The sequence below is a fragment of the Dermacentor andersoni genome, chromosome 3 (genome assembly GCF_023375885.2).
Source record: "Dermacentor andersoni chromosome 3, qqDerAnde1_hic_scaffold, whole genome shotgun sequence".
NCBI lineage: Eukaryota > Metazoa > Arthropoda > Arachnida > Ixodida > Ixodidae > Dermacentor > Dermacentor andersoni.
This window is the reverse complement of record NC_092816.1, coordinates 186,362,796-186,381,625: the sequence shown is the minus strand read 5'-3', so window position 1 is coordinate 186,381,625 and position 18,830 is coordinate 186,362,796. Positions and strand designations below refer to the sequence as shown.

Genomic DNA, 18,830 nt, shown 5'->3' with positions numbered 1-18,830 from the left:
CAAGCATCAATAAGTTGTAAGCCATCGTATGCCTTATAGTGATCCTGTACACAGCAACTCTCTCGGGGAACACTGTTTTATAATGTGTAAGGAAAATTATAAATAATTATCCCACTTCTTACATCATCCAATCTCGATTCATCATCATCAGTCTATTTTTATATCGACTGCAGGACGAAGGCCTCGACCAGTAATTGTTAAATGCCCCGCCTTGCGCTTGCTGATTCCAAGATATTCCTGGAAATTTCCTAATTGTTTCACCCGACCGAATTTTTGGCCGTCCTCGGATGCGCTTCCTATCTCTTGACAGCCATTTCTCTAACTCTAATCTTTCATCGGTTGTCTGCCCTACGCATTACATGGCCTGCCTTGCTACATTTTTTTATCTTAACGTCAAATAAATTATGGGCTATCCCCATTTACTCTCTGATCCACACCGCTCTCTTCCTGTCTCTTAACGTTAGGCCTAATATTTCCCGTTCCATCCCTTCTTTCACACTCTAACTTGTTCCCGAGCTTCTTTGCTAACGCCCACGTTTCTGCCGCATATGTTAGCCCCAGTAAAATGCAAATATTGTGCACTTTTCAATGACTGTGGTAGGCTCCCAGTCAGGATCAAGTAATGACTGCCGTCTGAACTCCAACCTCTTTTATTCGTCTGCAAATTTATTTCTCATGATCAGCGTCTCCTGCGGGTAATTCACCTATAGAAACGCACTCTTGCACAGACACTAGAGCTTCATTGGCCATCATGATTTCTTGTTTCCTTGCCAGGCTACTGCACATTATCTTTGTCTTCTTCATATTAATCCTCAGCCCCTACCCTTGCACGTTCTCGGTTATGATACTCATTCATTTGTTTCAATTCAGCCCCAGTGTTGCTGAACCAAACAATGTCATCTCCAAATCGAAGATTGTTGGAATAGTATCCGGCGATTTTTACTCCTAAGAATTTCGAGCGTGACAGCTTGAATACATTTAAGCATATATTGGATAGCATGGGAGAGATGGGGTCTCCTTGCCAGATAACTTACTTGACAGGTATTTTTCTACTTTTCTTGCGTAGTATCAAGGAAACTGGATGTACAGCACCCCGATATGTGCGCTTTAAATTGGACGTGCTGTAATTCTGTCTGGTGTATTGTCCGGAATTTCGACTAGCATCCATGACACTAATGTCCAGCGAGTGACGTCGTCTTCATCGCTGCGCTTCATTTTTTTCAGCTTGTCGACGCCACTTCCAGCGGGCGCAACTACCGTGGCCGTTGTGAGCACTTACTTTCACATTTTTCGATAAGAATTGCCATTGTTGCACTTCGTTTGCGATCATCACTCTCAATAGTACGCTTCATCTTAACCGCGCCTATTTATGTAGTCTATGTAGCATTATATAAGGACTGCTCACCACTTTTGCGCTTTTCCCTCAAACTTCGACGCCATTCTTGGCCGACCAACACCCTTGTGTCACAATTGCCATAAAAACTCATTACAGCGATTAAAATTTTTTAGATACACTGAACCTACTGTGTCGCGAAATGACATTGCTTTGCACTAGAGCGCCAGCACATTCTATAAACAGCTAATCTTTGTGCCATCTCTCTGGCATGTCATTTTTGCTTTCATAACAACCACGCTCACAACGTCTTGCAACATCTAAAAACCCGGAAAGCCAGAAAATCGTAACCAGGAATGTCGCGGCAGCGTGTCATGAGAAATACTATTTTATGTGCAACCAGTTGAGGATTGCCTTTTGCTCTCAGGCAAGCAAACCTTTTATTCCTGCAGGCCGGACGAGCTGGAGAGGAAGAAAGCAGCATGGACTACAGCCAGGTATGCCAGCTATTGTCGAAGAGCGTGGTGTGCAAATAGCTATTGTAAACATTGTATGTTCGAGCTCTCGGTCTAAAAATGAGTAAGTGCCCAGAAGGTAGAAATAATAAAACGAGACTCTGGACTTCAATATGCCTTTTCCTCAAAGAGAAATGTGGGAGTATTGTACACCCCTCAGTGCGTGTTAATTTGCGTTCGAAGAGTAAATGCGCCCAAAAAAATTTTGTGAATGGGTTGCGTTTATTACCCTTTCCCTGAAATGCAGAACCTTCCGATCACTAATTCTCAACACGAGAACTTGCCATACCAGGCGCTGCTCCTTCCTAGCGCTTTTAAATGCGTAAGCATTTCTATGCCTACCCAACGAGGAAACCCGTCTGTCCATCACATAAGACGGGATTGCTTTCAAGGTACGACCCGCAGCAGCGAGCGAATCGTACTTTGGACTTCCTCCCGCTTCAACTCGAACTGAGCCGAGAGAACACGGCGCAACCGAAGGTGTCAGAATTCGCCGCGCTATGTGCCCTCGCAGATCGCTTTCAAAATAGGACCCGCGTGGCCCCGCCATACGCAGCTGCCTCAGGGGTATGGTTTGTCACAGCTGATAATCGTTCGCATCGAGAGGAGGCAGCGTCAACGATCACGTCATCAATCACCTACGAGGCCTACCAAGTGTGACACTGTTCAATTACGCCATGTACTACAGCACGCATCGTCCAGTGCTAATCTTCCACGAAGCAGTGGCATCATACAATAGCACCATCATATAACACAACTGATCATTTCTCCTGCTCGTCTCTTTTCATCACCTCGCGCTGGTCTCGGTTAACATTTCGTTATTGCAACCGCGCTTCTCCCTTTCGGGATTATTTCGCAATGTTTCTCGCAGCTATACCAAACGTAGCAGCATACATTATAAAACAGCAGGTGATTAGTAGCAAATGCTTACGCATCATTTAGATAACTCCCACAGGAGATTCTGCGTGTCATATATTTTTAAAGAAGCCGTCCTGTCTAGGCCCCTTGCGTTTTCGCTAACAGGCTGCGTGACAAGGCGACGTTAGCAGCGAAAACGCTTTCGGCGATAATTTCGCAAATAACTAAGAAACCTAATAAGTACTATCTTTAGGGCACATATTGAAATATGTAAATTGACTCCAAGGTGTCGTGATGTCATGTCTGCCCTTAGAAAAGTCTATAACTAAAACCACTTTCAAAATAAGCTACCTTATAGTATGCTACGAAATACATGGGCGTTCCGCTTAGTTTCCTAAAAGCACGCCTCTAATAGTCCGGAGTGACATTACCTAGAACCCAGAGGCATTTTGTAGCCGATATTGAGAACGGACAGCTCAAAAGTGGTGCTAGTTTTGTACCTTGTGCTAAACAAGATCCCTCCACTGCTCCTCGGCATCAATTTCGCAGTACCACTTGTAACCTAAAAAACTAAATAAAACGGTAAGAATCCTATTTTAGCTGCTTGGTTAAATTATTGCTGAAAGTGTTTTTGCTGATGATATCTGCCTATATCCGTGTAGCCTATATGCAAGAAAACGGCCAAAGGCCAGGTTTAAGAGTTTCTTTTGAAAAAGTCCTACACATAGAAAGAAATTTAACAACTGGTATATTTTGAGTCCACGAACTTATCTTCTCCATCATCGGGTGAAGTCGCCCACGTGGAGGTTTCCCTATTGCTACTGCAGTGTTTCCATCAGATTCAAGAATGGTTAAAGGCGCACACTTACTTAAGGATTACTAATATGTCCCATACCATATATTCCCAAACTGTCACATGGGGCACTTCATAAAGGTACATACATTCCCAGGTAAACCGACATGATCATACTGCATTGTGAGCATTATAAATACGTTTTTTAATCAGATCATGCAGAAGAACGCCTGCCTGAAAAGGATTAATCTATTTAACAAATATTTCTATTGAGAATGGCTTCCTTAAAATACTTCTTCCATCCCAATTGGCATACACTGTTTGAGAGGACAGCTAAAGATATTCTGGAAATAAATCGACATACTGCTTCATTAAACATCGATGAACATGTTTAGAATATGTAAATGAGTGCCCGAAAATGCACTTGTAAATCGTGCACCGTCCCCGCAAAACATGGCAGGCGTGAGAGACCTGCACACGCCAAGAGGGTGTACAGTATCTGCATTGGCTGCGTCACTAGCTAAATAGAGACGCCCACGACAATGTGAACGCAGTGTGCTGTGTGAGTCGGTTGAGATTGACAAGATAAGGTACAGGATGTTGACGCGAAAGAAAGACCTCATGGTGCGAGCGTTGAAAATTTTTGCGCGGGTTATAATGTGGCTAGGGCTAGTTCTGGCCGACGTAGAAAATTTGATGAACAAGCTGGAAGCTCAGAAGCAGTGCATATGTAGCCTAATTGTATAAAAAAATTAAACGATGGTTTCCTGCCAAGTATGAAGTACGAGAAGTCGGCTGTATTAGGCATGAACTCCAAGGCTGTGAAAGCTGCTCAGTAGATCTCGGAGGCAATGTGCTAGTGTAAAGCTTGAGTGAATGATAATCTGAAATTTAAAACGCTGCGGGGGTTTAGCATAAGTATATAACAAATACATACTCTATTAACGTCGCCCGCACAACATAGCCCAAAGCGCTATATTAATAAATAATCCGCCCATCTGATCGTGCCGTGCGCGTTGGCCCATGTCCCCCAACGACCGAGAAAGGCACCGCTCCTCTAGCATAACATTCTACAACTTTGCAGACCATCGAAATTCCTACAATAATTGCCATACGAAACATTGGCTCTAGGATCATTCTGCTACCGTGGGATTGACGGTTAGTACGTAGATCTTCGTACCTGCGACTTCGTTTATTAGCCTTTATCTGCCTTCATCGGGCACAATTTCAAAGCGTTTCACGCATTTTTTTTTTTATGCAGAAGGCAATAAGACTCTCAAAACACGCTTATGCACTGCTAGCTGCAGTGGTTCTCCTTTCCGATACGTCCGTGACGCAATGGTGTCAACATAGGGTTTCCCTGCTAAAAGTCCTATGTTCGAATTGTGCCGTCGGGCAATTTCACTAATGCCTGTTTAATTGTTTATAAGTCAGTAGGTCGTCGCCAATTATGAGTTTGCAAAGTCACCAAGCTGTTTAAAGCCAGAACGACGAAGTTTAGGCAAATCCATGTACTAACCATTATTTCTTTGCTGACTGAAGCGACCTGCTTGCAGCTCCCGTTCACTCTAGCGCCACAGCTTCCACTAGTAAAACATAAGCCAGATGCCGGCGATCTTGTGCGCCACGTCGAGAAGCGAAGCGGTAGAGATGGATGTCGCATTGGCTCGTCGCCTTCATGTCGCACCCCATGTGAACGACAACTTTGAGCGACGTCTCCCCGGCGTTGCTGGCACGAGGGCATCCAATACGCGGCGAAATTAGTGTGACACGTGATTTATTAATTTAAGTTGATGTGTTTTAATAAAGGAACACCGTAAAATATTTCTGAAGGCCTCGGTAGGTTTCTATCCTTGCACGTACCAAAATTTGGCCGTTTGCTCGTCCTGTGCGACAAATCGGTAGTACTTGACTGATATACATCCTGTTCCGGCTTCGCGCTATTGGCTAGTCACTCATAGCACTTCCGAGCGACGAGCAGCGAATCCTAGGTTTCCAAAACCAAGCGATCGAGCGACAACAACGAGCGATCTGTTCGCATCGTCGTTCAAAGCCGTCGCTCGTCGCCGTCGCGCACAAAATCTCTCATGGGGCTTGGGCATAACTGTGTGAAACTGTACGCTGCACACATCGCGACTGTGACAGCATGCTGATCAGATGTTGGCGTATTCGCAGGCACACATGGGAATGCGTTGTCTGGACACCAGGCGCTTCCTTCATCGGATGGCTTAAGAACGCAGTTTGACACGCACTGTCAGAAACCGCAATATCTAGTTCATTCGTGTACATTGTTGTTTATTGCACGGGCATTTATAATTGGACTGTTAGCACAACAAAGCTATTGCAATACGTCAGGCTTCCACGGGCACTGCAATTTTCTGCTAGAGGTAAAGAGACACAACGAAGCAAATTTGCTCAATGTGATCTCGTCGGCCATAGCCAATCAAGACAGGCCTTTGGTTCCAGGCGGGCACATCGTCCTCGACTCTGAGGGAAGTGGTCTAGTACATACTTGACGAGGAAGCAAGCGAAATTTTTAATTAGCAGTTCTCTTAAAAGCATTATTGCAAATAAAACGCGCGATTAAAGCGACTGAGAATACAGCAGGATGATCGCGGAAGGAGTGCAATCAAAGGGCGTAGGTAGGCCGATCCTAACACAGGTGACAAGTACGTGCCCTTCAAGGGCTTTAGTTCGATTCATAAAACGGGCCGACCTCGGAGGCAGTGAAGTACAAAGCGATGAGCATATCTTGATACCAGCGCACAACGTGTCTTTGCAAAAGTTTTAAAGTGGCTGATAGCATCGGCTTATTCGGAGCCAGTGTACTCAAACGCGTGAGGTAAGAGATTTATTTATTTATTTATTTATTTATTAAATGTGTTTTTCTTCGGGGTCGGATCATTACAGATGGGAGTAGGTAGACAATAAGCATAATGCTTAGTGATATAACAAAGCATGGTAATTAACGCATGGTATCTCATAATTATACAATCTTAGCGAAAGCAGATTTAAATCGTGTGTTATGTTAAATGGCAACATTGTCGGAAGGAAGGCGATTCCAACCCTGTGAAGTACGAGGTCGCGATAATGCAATTGCAATTCGCTCCCTCAGGCAAAAAACGAGTAACGATCACATTTTTCCATGAAACGTTAACTTTCGTCCAGCAGCCAATCTCCAACCAGAAACTACATCCAGCGCCTGCCCTGCGTGTATTGCACGGACGACGCAAGATTCCATTGCATGGCTCTTACGTGGTGAAGAACTGGCGCAATGCTGAATCCGTGAAATATGAGCTGTGTTTGCAGCAACCATAGTTCGCTTTCTTGAGCTCACTCGAATTCCCTGTACGCGGTAGCCCAATGGCTGTGGCATTGCGCTGCTGAAATCGAAGTCGCTATTTAGATCCCAGCCTAGGCAGCCGCATATTCATGAGAGTGAAATGCAAATGTGCTCGTGTACTTATCTTTAGGTGCACGTTAATGTAGCCTACGTAGTCAAAATTATTCCGAAGTCCGCCGCTATGGCTTCCCTCATAATCAGATAATGTTGCCACGTCACACCGCAAAATTGTAATTCTGTTTACATGGAGAAGAAGGGTGAAAAAGATTCCTGGAGCATTTTATTACTGGTACGACAAGAGTGTAATAGGAAAATTACGTACCGCATTACCGAGTTGCCCTTGACGGTGCCTCTGAAAAAAAGGAAGGAAAAACGCGATGCGATTCCAGTGGCACTGTTAAAGTCCAACTCGGTATCGCATCGTGTTTTCTCTTTTTTTATTACTCGTGACTTATTGCACTACATCTCCAGGTCAATAACTGTGCAGCACTGTAATTCTTATGAAATCGCGTCCATTAGCGCTTCCTTACTAATATTATTCTGCCATCCTCATATGCGCTGTCCTACCAAAGAAAGCCGCAGCATTCACTCTGTTTCACCGCTTCTGTCGCATGACATTGCATGGTCACAAAGGATAACAATTTGTTACTATCGGGGCTGCTGATGCGGTTTAATGCTCTGAGGTGTTTAGCGCTTCCTTACTAATTTTATTCTGCCATCCTCATATGGGCTGTCCTACCAAGGAAAGCCGCAGCGTTCACTCTGTTAAGCCAGCGCTGAAGCTTGGTGTGCCAACACCGTTGCAGTAACGCACAGCGCCGTGAAAGGAAGAGATCATTTAAGCAGCACATACCACAGTTTGGTATCTGAATATTCACTGCTCAGCTTGCGGTACACGTGAACAGCTATACTTAACTGTGCACCACCCGGCTACAACGTGAGATGCGTGGGCCTAATGTAACGCACATGTCCCTGGAGAAAAAGCTAATTGAACGCATCGAGCTAGCGCAAACGTTGAAACTGGTTCGCGTCTCTTAAGGTTCCCAGAATTGCAGGTTCTCTTAAAATTTCCTTTAAGATGTGAACAGCGAAAGCCGTTGTTAGACATGTTGGTCAAATCATAGTCATTGGTAGTCATTACAAGTAATCTCAGTCGTTATTAGTCATTACTGGTCACTACAAAGCATTCTTAGTCATTTCTAGTGACTTGTAGTCGTTACAAGTCGTGGTTAGATATATTGGTCGTTTCGTAGTCATTACTAGTCAATATTAGTCATTACTGCCACTACTAAGCATGTTTAGTCATTTGTAATCAATTGTGCTCATTACAAGCCGTCGTAAGATATGTTGGTCACATCCTAGTCATCAGTGGTCATTACAAGTCATTTCAGTCAATTTTAGTCATTATGCTCACTAGTAAGCATTCTTAGTCAGTTGTAATCAATTGTAGTCATTACAAGCCGTCGTTAGAAGTATTGGTCAATTCGTAGTCCTTAGTAGTCATTACAAGTCATAAGTAGTCCTTTTAGTTATTACTACTAATTACTAGACACTTGTAGTCATTTCTAATCAATTGTAGTCGTTACAAGTTGTGACGACTTATTTGTCATTTCATACTTATTATTAGTCATTACAAGTCATTTCAGTCACTATTAGTCGTTACTGCTCACTAGTACCCATTCTTAGTAATTTGTAATCAATTGTGGTCATTACAAGCCGTCGTTAGTCATATTGGTCATTTGGTAGTCATTTCAGTTGTTACTACTCATTGCAAGATATCTGTAGTTATTTCTAATTAATTGTGGTCATTACAAGCCATCGCTAGATATAATGGTAATTTCGGAGTCGTTAGTAGCCCTTACAAGTCATTAGTAGTCATTATTAGTAATTACTAGTGATTATTAACCTCTGTCAATCTCTATTATAACGTTATCATTCACTAACTGTCACTATCAATAATTTTTAATTCTTTTATTTATCCTTAATGTGTCTTCATATGGCGTGATGACGCTTCGGCGGGCACTCCGGCGGTCAGGTCTGCTGACACAAACTTCACCATGAGCCTAGAAAGGCTTTCGCCTCAATATCGTGCCATTTTGATGGCCTCTCTATGCTAGTACATTGTAGCTGCGCACCGAAATTGCCATAGCGCCTTCTTATTAGGGCTGGTTCTCCACTAAAATCACGAACGAAATCGGGTTGGGTTTGCATACTGACAGCAAAGCCGGAAAAACACATCCTAGAAATCGACGCAACCATTTACCAGAGTAAGGCACGCGTTTCCTTCCTAATTAGCTATCCTTGACCTTCGGCATTAGTATTTGTGAAGCGTCCGCACCTACACATCCACTCTTTGTACGACATGGTCAGTCGCGCATTCTGAGTAGTCATAGACGAAGAGTAGGTGTCCGTGTAATGTCGTGTTCGAAGCCATACTCCGTTCCATACATAGCAGTCAACGCTGTCGACGTTATAGAGACCTCTTTGGCTTCGTTCGCACATGGATATAGTTCGATGTTCTTTTAAGAGCGTTAGCTCTTGCTTATCACGTTTCTCGATTTCTTGGGGTCTAATACCACCTTGGGGTCTGCTACCAGTCCGAGGAATTCAAGATGGCGGCGCGCATAGTAAATCGATATAACAACCGAATTGTTAATTGATTGGGGACCTCATTAGTATATCGAATTGGAGATTGATTGGTGACGTCGCTTATATATCCATGACTGCCAATTGATAACGTCACCGATAAATCCAAGATGGCGGCCGCCATAGCAAATCAAAAGAAACCCAATTGGGGATGACACGTGAATGTGACGTCAATATAAGATGGTAGACAAATTCTGCTGCCAATGATGGCGCCGTAATCCAACATGACGTATAGAAGTTAAGCCACGTGATTATGACGGTATTATCAAAGATGGCGGCATAGTTTAGGCACATAGAGTTCCACTATATCACCTAGAGGGAAATCTGGCGCTGCTGCGCTGCGGTATGCATGGGAATGCCGGTATATTGTGACTTCGGATTGGCATCGTTCTCGGAGCGCCAGGCAAGCACCGTTCTGTCTGTCACATTGATTAACTTTTTAGTAAAACCACATGTAAAAAGCTGTTTTAGCTATATATTGCTACAGAAAAACATGTTTTGTTTAACGATGAGAACTTGTCAATGCATGTACAATTATATGAAACGCAAAAAGTATCAGCGGGCCGCTAAAGTTGGAGGACAGACAAGATTCGTGCCCACTTTGGAACTGTTTGCCGTCTTTTCTTGCTTTTCTTCGCTTGGTTTTGCATTGTAGGTGAGTAAACTTCCCTGGAAGATGTAATATGCTTGAATGGTAACATTTTATGAAGATTTTACTTTAGGAACGCGTTATTTGTGTAGCCATATCCACGTTTTAGAAGAAGCCTCTTACAACACCAGCCAACACAAGCCTCGCAGACATACATACCGTCATTCCCATGATGGCACAGCGGCCCTTAGGATACTCCCATAGACTATGACGCCAGATATCCCTCTAGGTGTTATAGTGAGAAACTCTATGTTTAGGAATCTCAAATCCAAGATGACGGCCAAATTTGGATGCCAATAATGATGTCATAATTCAATATGGCGGCTACAAGTGAACTTATGGATTATGACGTCATAATCAAAGACGGCGGCAGTTTGGAATCTGAAATCTCAGATGGCGGCCAAATTCGGGTGCCAATAACGACGTAACGGTTCAATATGGCGGAGAGGTGTAATCACGTGATTATGACGTCATGGGACACAATGGCGCCATAGTTTCTGTTTCAGAAATCCAAGATTGTGGCTCTCGGTGTGACGTCATATTCAAGATAGCGGCCACTAAAATGTTTTGTGCCTGTACACTATAATGAGCACTACACTTTGATCTCAGCCAAAAGGCCGAGAAGCGATCCCATAATCAGATACTTCCAACAACGCCGGGCGGCTGAAACCGAAGAGGAACAAAAGACGAGACAGCAGAAGGACAGAGAACGTAAGCGATCTCGCATTGCGGAAGAAACGGAAGATGAACGCGCCGTCCACAACTTAATCTCATTCATATCAATTCTAGTAATCCAAACACCTAACGCTCGTTACTTGAACGTCTTCCATACGGTGGCGGCAAATTTTTTTTTACAGCAATTGTGCGCAGCTGGTTTTTATATAAGCTCTGTATTGAATGAAAGAAGTGTTAACCCTTAGAAGCGAACACACTGTGGTATATGGCTGCTAATGCGTTGTTTTAGGTTATATTTAATTTTGTTGTTCTTTTCGGGGTTTTTGTTTGCAACCTGTCCACAAGAACCTCACGTGCATGCTAGCGCGAGCGATCGCTGTTGGCGCAATGCGAAGCGTGGATGGAACGCGCTGAGTGATAACTTTTCTTGACCAAACTTCTTGCGTAGCTTCCACAGCGTTGACTCCTATGTATGGAACGAAAAATAGAGCCCTCTGAAGAAAATTGGGCAAAGTTGGCTTTCCCTAGGCGGGATTGGTGCGAAAACCTTTTATTGGTATAGCAATTATATGAATACTTCAGGCGCATTCCTGCCGTCGGCGACGTCGTCGCCGTCACCATGAGGTACCGTCTGAGTGAAAGCGGGTGAGGGTGAGGGTGAGCTTAAGGTGTCGTCGTGCTGTCTGTCCTGCTATCGACGAAGAATGTGAGGACCCCGTTTTGGGGTGTACAACACAAAACGCCGTAGTTGAAAACGCCTCCAGAGACGTCTAGTGCGTTCGACCCCAAAACTGGCGCAGCCAAGTGGACGCACTTTCACCCTTCGCCTAATCAGCCTGGCCAGAGCCAGGGCAGCATTTTGCCTAGCACTGCTGATATGAGTGTTGTGCACGCGCCCACATTAGGTTTGCTGCTGAACAGCTGTGCAAAAACCTCCGCACAGTGAACGTAGAGCTAAAGTTATGTCACCATTTTCTTTGGACGCTGAGCAACGCCGACGGGTTTCCTTGTGTCCCGTGCAGCTCCGAGGCGCGAGCTCTGCAGCGCGGCTGGCACGTTTTTCATCACGCCAGCGTTGTGACGCGCCTTCAGCGTAACGCTAAACCTAGATATCACTTGCAATGCTTCGCCTCGAGGCGAAAGTAGCCATTTATTTCATTGTTGCCCTAAATATTCGCCATTTGTCAAGTGTTCGTTTGATGGCTTTGTGAATTGCTAAAGCCGCCTCAGGTTGATTGCCGAAAACTGGTTTTCGTGCCGAATATGGTGTTGCTTTTCTTTACCGACTGCTCCGCTTGCTGTTCTCGCTCGCAGGATTTTACCGCTGCTGTCGACGATACCGCGCCCCCTTACAGGACAGAAGCCAGTGAGTCCAACGACGCCAACTACACCAGCACAAGTACAGAGCGAGAAGAAATCTTCGGGGGCAGTGAAGATATCTGAACACTACTTTTCGATCCTCTCTCAAACCTTTGTACTTTCTTTAGCTCGCGGTTTCATACGCTCATGTTGTGTCCACGACTGGCGTGCCTACTAATGCGCTGCCACATAAAACTCTGCTTCTCTTCCTTGTTCAAAAGCATTGGCGCCCGCATCGCCAAATGTGCTTAAGCGTTGTTAGGATCAGAAAATTGAATAAATCTATTCGGTGCCGCAACGCATGGCTAGACGAATTCAGCCGCAATGAACCTAGACCGCAGCGCTTGATATTCAGGGCGACAGTCTATTACTGCTTTTCTTCTAAGACCACTTATAGGGCCGTATTCTGTAGCGGTTCGCTTTGGAACCGGCTCGGTTGTTACGTTGGTTACAAGGGTTCTTCAAGAGCTTTATTTCCGTATTACATTTTTTTTTATTTTCATGTGTGACATATCAATTTTGTTTGCTTTAGATGTACTCTTAGATTCCATTCACAGAATTGTGTTATCATTCTTTGTTGTTGAGCTAGAGAGTTGTAAACTTGATAGTTTCGTTTACTGAAAATTTTCAATTTTGCCAATTTTTAATAACAAATTGACGACTTAACTCAAAAATTCTAAACCAAAAGTCACTAGATTCTAAGTTTTTCTTTTAAATGCAACAAACCTTGTAAAATTTGGTAGAGTGGTTGCCGAGAAAAACGAATTCTCATTTTACATGTATTTAAATAATGGCACCCGAGCTAAAGCTTCCTCTTAAGAGGTAGCTTCCGGAGTCCCCCACTACGGCGGACATCCGTACTGGGGTACTCCGGAAATTTCGACCACCTGGGGTTTTTTAACGCGCACCTAAATCTAAGTACACGGGTGTTTTCGCATTTCGCCCCCATCGAAATGCGGCCGCCGTTGTCGGAATTCGATCGCGCGACCTCGTGCTCAGCAGCCTAACACCATAGCCACTGAGCAACCACGGCCGGTTCTTTTCAGAAAACAGATATTGCACTTCTGTAAATTGCATGTGTTGGAACCTTGTACGTGGATTAATTCAATGTGTGTGGATGGTGTACCTGTTACGGCTCTGGTTGACACTGGCGCGTACGTATCTGTGATGAATGCTCAGCTTCGGAATCGTCTCAAGAAAGTCCTCACTCCTGTCCCTTCGCCTGTGGTCCAAGTCGCCGACGGTGAAACACCAGCCGTTATAGGCATGTGTCCGGCTCGCGTGAGTGTCGCCGGACATCATACTTCTCTTTTATTTTATCTACTAGAGCACTGCCCTCTCGACCTCATCCTGGGCCTCGACTTTCTGTCTACACATACCGCTTTGATAGACTGTTCTGCTGGTGTTGTGCAACTCGCTCTACCTGCTGCTATTGACCCTCCCGATAGTGCTCCGATACAGCTATGCTCCACAGAGCATATTCGCCTCCCTCACCGTGCCGTTACCTACACAGGTGTCTCCCCCGTTCCACCTGTACCAGACGGTGACTACATCGTATCTCCTAATCCGAATGTCCTGCTCTCGCATAACGTCGCTTTCCCTCACACCGTCGTTACAGTTTCGGACAACACTTCATGCCTTCCGCTTGTGAACTTTGAACTCTGTACACAAGTACTCATGCGCAGAATATCCCTGGCGCAAATAACGCCAGCCAGAGACTACCAGATTTGGCTTTAACTTGTGACAGCTCCTCGTGTTCAACTCCTGCTTCGCCCCCTATCTCGTGCTCAAGAACTAAGTTGCCTCCTTGCCTCATAGTGGCACATATTCGACCTTGAAGAACGCCCTCTAGGACAAACATCTGTCGTAAAACATCGAATAAACACCAGTGATGCGAGCCCGATCCATCGGCGACCCTACCGCGTCTCACCTACTGAGCGACAAATCATCCAACATGAAGTTGACAAGATGCTTTCTCGAGACATCATCGAACCTTCTTGCAGCCCATGGGCGTCCCCTGTTGTACTAGTTAAAAAGAAGGACAACAGTCGGCGATTTTGCGTCGATTATCGGCACCTCAACAAGGTAACAAAGAAAGGCGTATATCCGCTACCACGCATTGACGATGCCCTGGATTGCCTGCATGGAATACAATATTTTTCGTCCATCGACCTTCGCTCCGGCTACTGGCAAATTGCCGTCGATGACATGGACCGCGAGGAGACAGCTTTTATTACTCCCTATGGCCTGTATCAGTTCAAAGTGATGCGTTTCGGTTTATGTAATGCCCCGGCCACATTTGAACGAATGATGGAAGCTCTCCTAGACGGTTTCAAGTGTTCCATCTGCCTCTGTTACCTGGTCGACGTGATCGCTTTTTCTCCGGCTTTTGCGACACACCTCGAGCGCCTGTCGACGATCCTGTCTCTTTTCCGTCAGGCGGGGCTACAACTAAATTCGTCGAAGTGCCACTTCGGTCGTCGTGAAATTGCTGTGCTCGGGCATCTCGTCGATTCTTCTGGTGTGCGCCCTGATGACAATAAAATACGGTCAGTCAAAGACTTTCCCGTGCCAACGTGTGCCAAGGATGTTCGCAGCTTCATGGGCCTTTGCTCCTACTTCCGTCGGTTTGTCCGAAATTTTGCGAACGTTGCGCGCCCTCTCAATCAGCTCCTCAAGAAAGACGCTGCATTCAATTGGGGCCCTGAGCAAGCTGGTGCTTTCACCAAGCTGATTGGGATGCTTATGTCCCCGCCCATTCTCGCTCACTTTGATGCATCAGCTCCAAAAGAAGTCCGTACCGATGCCAGTGGCCATGGTATTGGAGCTATCTTGGCACAGAAACAACAAGGGCGAGAACGTACGTGTTATTGTCTACGGCAGCCGCCTTTTTTCCTCTGTGGAGAGCAATTATTCTATCACCGAACGCGAGTGTCTGGCTCTCGTTTGGGTAGTGGGTTCCGCCCCTATAATTCCGCCCCTATTTGTACGGCCGCCAATTCACAGCCATCACTGATCACCACGCTCTGTGTTGGCTTTCGTCCCTCAATGATCCTTCAGGCCGCCTTGGCCGCTGGGCTCTGCACTTCCAAGAACACAACTATTCAGTTGTATACAAGACAGGCCGGTTACATCAAGATGCGGACTGCTTGTCGCGCCATCCTACCGACCCTCCTGACGTTTCTGCGGCCGGCATACCTGTCACCGTTCTCTCTCTGGCTGCGTTTCGCGATATTGGAGCCGAACAATGTCGGGACGCCTCCTTGCAACACCTTATTCAACGGCTCACTTCAACGACGCCCGATCCTTCCCTTCGCATGCTTGAACTTCAAGATGGTGTATTGTACCGCTCTAACATGCGCCCGGACTGCCCTGCCCGACTCTTCGTTGTGCCTGAGCATCTGCGTCAGACTGTTCTCGCTCAGTTTCATGATGTACCGACTGCAGGTCACCTTGGCGTGTCATGGACTTATGACCGCGTTCGTCGGCGCTTCTTTTGGCCTGGTCTATACCGTGACGTCTGCCGTTATGTCGCTGCGTGTGATCTTTGTCAACGACGCAAAAAGCCGACCACACTCCCCGCTGGTCGCCTTCAACCACTTGACGTACCATCAGAACCATTCTCCCTTGTAGGTGTTCCTCTTTTAGGCCCTTTTCCTATGTCTGCTTCGGGAAACAAGTGGATTTCTGTAGCAACAGACTACGCCACCCGATATGCTATCACACGGGCTCTTCCGACAAGCTGTGCAACCGATGTCGCTGACTTCCTCCTAGAAAACGTCATCCTTTGCCACGGCGCCCCTCGACACCTCCTCACCGACCGAGGCCGCTACTTTCTTTCTAAAGTTGTCAATGACATTCTACACTCGTGCACGACTAAACACAAACTTGCTACTGCTTACCATCCACAAACGAACGCTCTAACCGAGCTCCTTAACCGCACCCTTACTGACATGCTGTCCATGTATGTCTCCGGTGACCATCGCGACTGGGACGTTGCGCTGCCGTTCGTTACTTTCGCGTATAATTCGTCTCGCCATGATACCGCAGGCTTCTTTCTCTTCATTCTTCCTCTTGTTTGGCCGCAACCCTACGTCACCTTTCGACACCGTTCTGCCTGCTAGTCTGAATTCCACATCCAAATACGCCCGTGAAGCCATCCTCAAAGCACAAGAAGCACGCCATATTGGTCGACGTCGACTTGTGGAGTCGCAGGACAATCAGCGGCGCTTATGTGACGGCCGCCATCGTGACGTCCATTAAACACCGGGTGCCCTGGTTCTCCTTTGGTTGCCGTCGCGACGCGTTGGCCTCTCGGAGAAGTTACTTTCACGCTACTCCGGCCCTTACCGTGTCTTGCGTCAAGTAACTGACGTCACGTACGAAATCGCCCCTCTTGAGCCAACGGTGGCTCAGCATCGCTCCGACGTGGTCCACGTCGCCTGTCTTAAGTTGTATCACTCGCGCGCCTCCTAATCAGCACCGAGCCGGTGCATCAGCCGCCGGAGGTCATGTGACACGCTGACGAAGATGTTTTAATCATCGTCGGAAGACGACGATGTTCTGGTCTTCACGCGCTGTCTACCATCTTGTCAGCTGCTATAATTATTGTAAATATTCTGTAAATACACGTCTGACTGTTTTTAACCCCGTAACTATACATTTGCTGGTTTTGCATCTGTGAACAGAACGGGCCGTCAATATACAGCTTTCCTTGAGTTTGTGCACGAAAATATGCTCCATCAGTTCGTAAGAGAACCTTCGCGTAATGATAGCAATGGTAATGCGCTTGATCTGTTGTGTTGTGATGCACCAACCATTGTATCACATGTACGTGTTTTGCCTGGTATAAGCGATCATAATGTTATCGTAGCCGACACTATCTTTCGAAATGTGTTTATCAAAAAAACCTCCTAGAACTGTGTATGCATATAATAGGGCTAACTACGCTGCACTAAAATCAGCATTTGAATCTTACTTTCCTACTTTTGACGCATTGGCTGATGAATTAAACGTGGAAGAGTTATGGGGGTACTTAAAAACAAGCTTTGCGAACTGCGAGATGTCTTTGTTCCCCTTCAAACTCTGTCTTCCAAACGTGCAAGAGATAAGCCATGGTATCAGTGTCAACTCGGTTCCTTATTACGAAAAATTAATAGAATCTATCGGCAGATTAAAACTAAGAAGTCGGATAGCCGTCATATACAGTTAGTAGAGTTAAAACGTAGCTTTAGAGAGCTCGCTGGATCTGCTAAACACACATACCTTGCGAACTTCAAACGTAACTTTAGTAGCTCGCCACAGAAGCTTGGGGAGCAACTGTATTTCACACATGTCCGCAGTACACTGGAGTATGCGTGTGTTTGCTGGGATCCATATACTACAGAACTTGTATTAAACTAGAAAAAGTGCAGAACAGGGCAGTTCGGTTTGTCCTTGGCAATTATGACAGGATGCTTAGCATGACAGAAAGCAAAAAAGCATTAAATTGGTATCTTCTTGAACATCATCGTCGAAATGTCAGAGTAAAATTTCTTCATAACATATACCACTCTTAAATGGGGATAGCTAGGTAACTGTATTTTCAGCCGCACACACATCTTTCTAAAAGGCGAGATCACAAACTAAAAATACGTGAGATTCCTTTTAAAAGCGACGATTTCCGCTACTCTGTTTTTGTTCGTACTATAAGAGATTGGAATACTGTACCACCTGACACTGTCTGTATTTGTTCAAATGACGATTTCTTCCATGCTTTATGAATGTAATTTTGAGTGTTCATTTATATGAGTTCTACCCTCCCTGCTGTAATGCCTGAATGGCGAAGAAGGTACGCAATAAATAAATAAATAAATAAATAAATAAATAAATAAATGTTTTATTGTCATGATTTTGTTTATATTGCGTTATAGCGTAGTTGCACCTTGTTAAGCAGCAATTACGAGCATTATGTGAAATCATGCGTGCAAGAAATGCAATGTTGAAGCAACTCGAGTTTAAACGAAGCAGTAGTAAGCATGAGTATCTGCTATTTAAAGAAATCCTGCTCCAAAAAATGCTTGACATGTCTCGTTTGTTGCTATACGTTTCAAGAAATATGTGCTATACAGATTGCTTTGAACGACATTTGAGTTGCTGTGTAACTCATGCTGTGCTTGCGTGTCACACATGAACAGACATCTTCAGCTCTGGAACAATGCATATTGCACAGTAAAATAGGCATCAGAAAGCAATATTCAACAATGCAAGATTGGTTGCCATTCACCTTGAAAATAACCTTTATTTAAAGAAAATTTCCTGACGAGACAATTTTCAAAAGCACTGTGAACAAAGCAAAGAAAAGGAGTAACATAATGGCACATGGTTATTTGTCACTGCATGTGTTTGTGTCATGCTCAACATAGACAAATTATGTGCTTTTCACTACTGCAGTATGCAGCATACTATGATTAGCCGCATGTAAGCACATGCAATGTGTCACGTTGAAGTGCACGGCCTATTTACTTTCATGAAAAAAAAAAAGAAAACATGTTACACCTGCACATGTCTCCGCCTCATTTGCCAATGAATGTGCCGGCGCGCACTTTGCAGGTAGGCAACGCGCAAATTTCTGGGCAGCCGAAACACACCAACTATGGATTCGCGCACCACACGGCCTC

The 18,830-nt window shown here is 45.2% G+C and overlaps 1 long non-coding RNA gene across 1 annotated transcript; it reads left to right on the top strand.

The window, feature by feature from the left end:
- The first annotated feature begins 1,221 nt into the window (after positions 1 to 1,221).
- On the top strand, positions 1,222 to 12,881 carry LOC129382902 (uncharacterized). Its single transcript, XR_008610892.2, has 3 exons — positions 1,222 to 1,267; positions 1,786 to 1,830; positions 12,127 to 12,881. It is a non-coding gene; the product is annotated as an uncharacterized lncRNA (long non-coding RNA).
- The last annotated feature ends 5,949 nt before the right edge of the window (positions 12,882 to 18,830 follow it).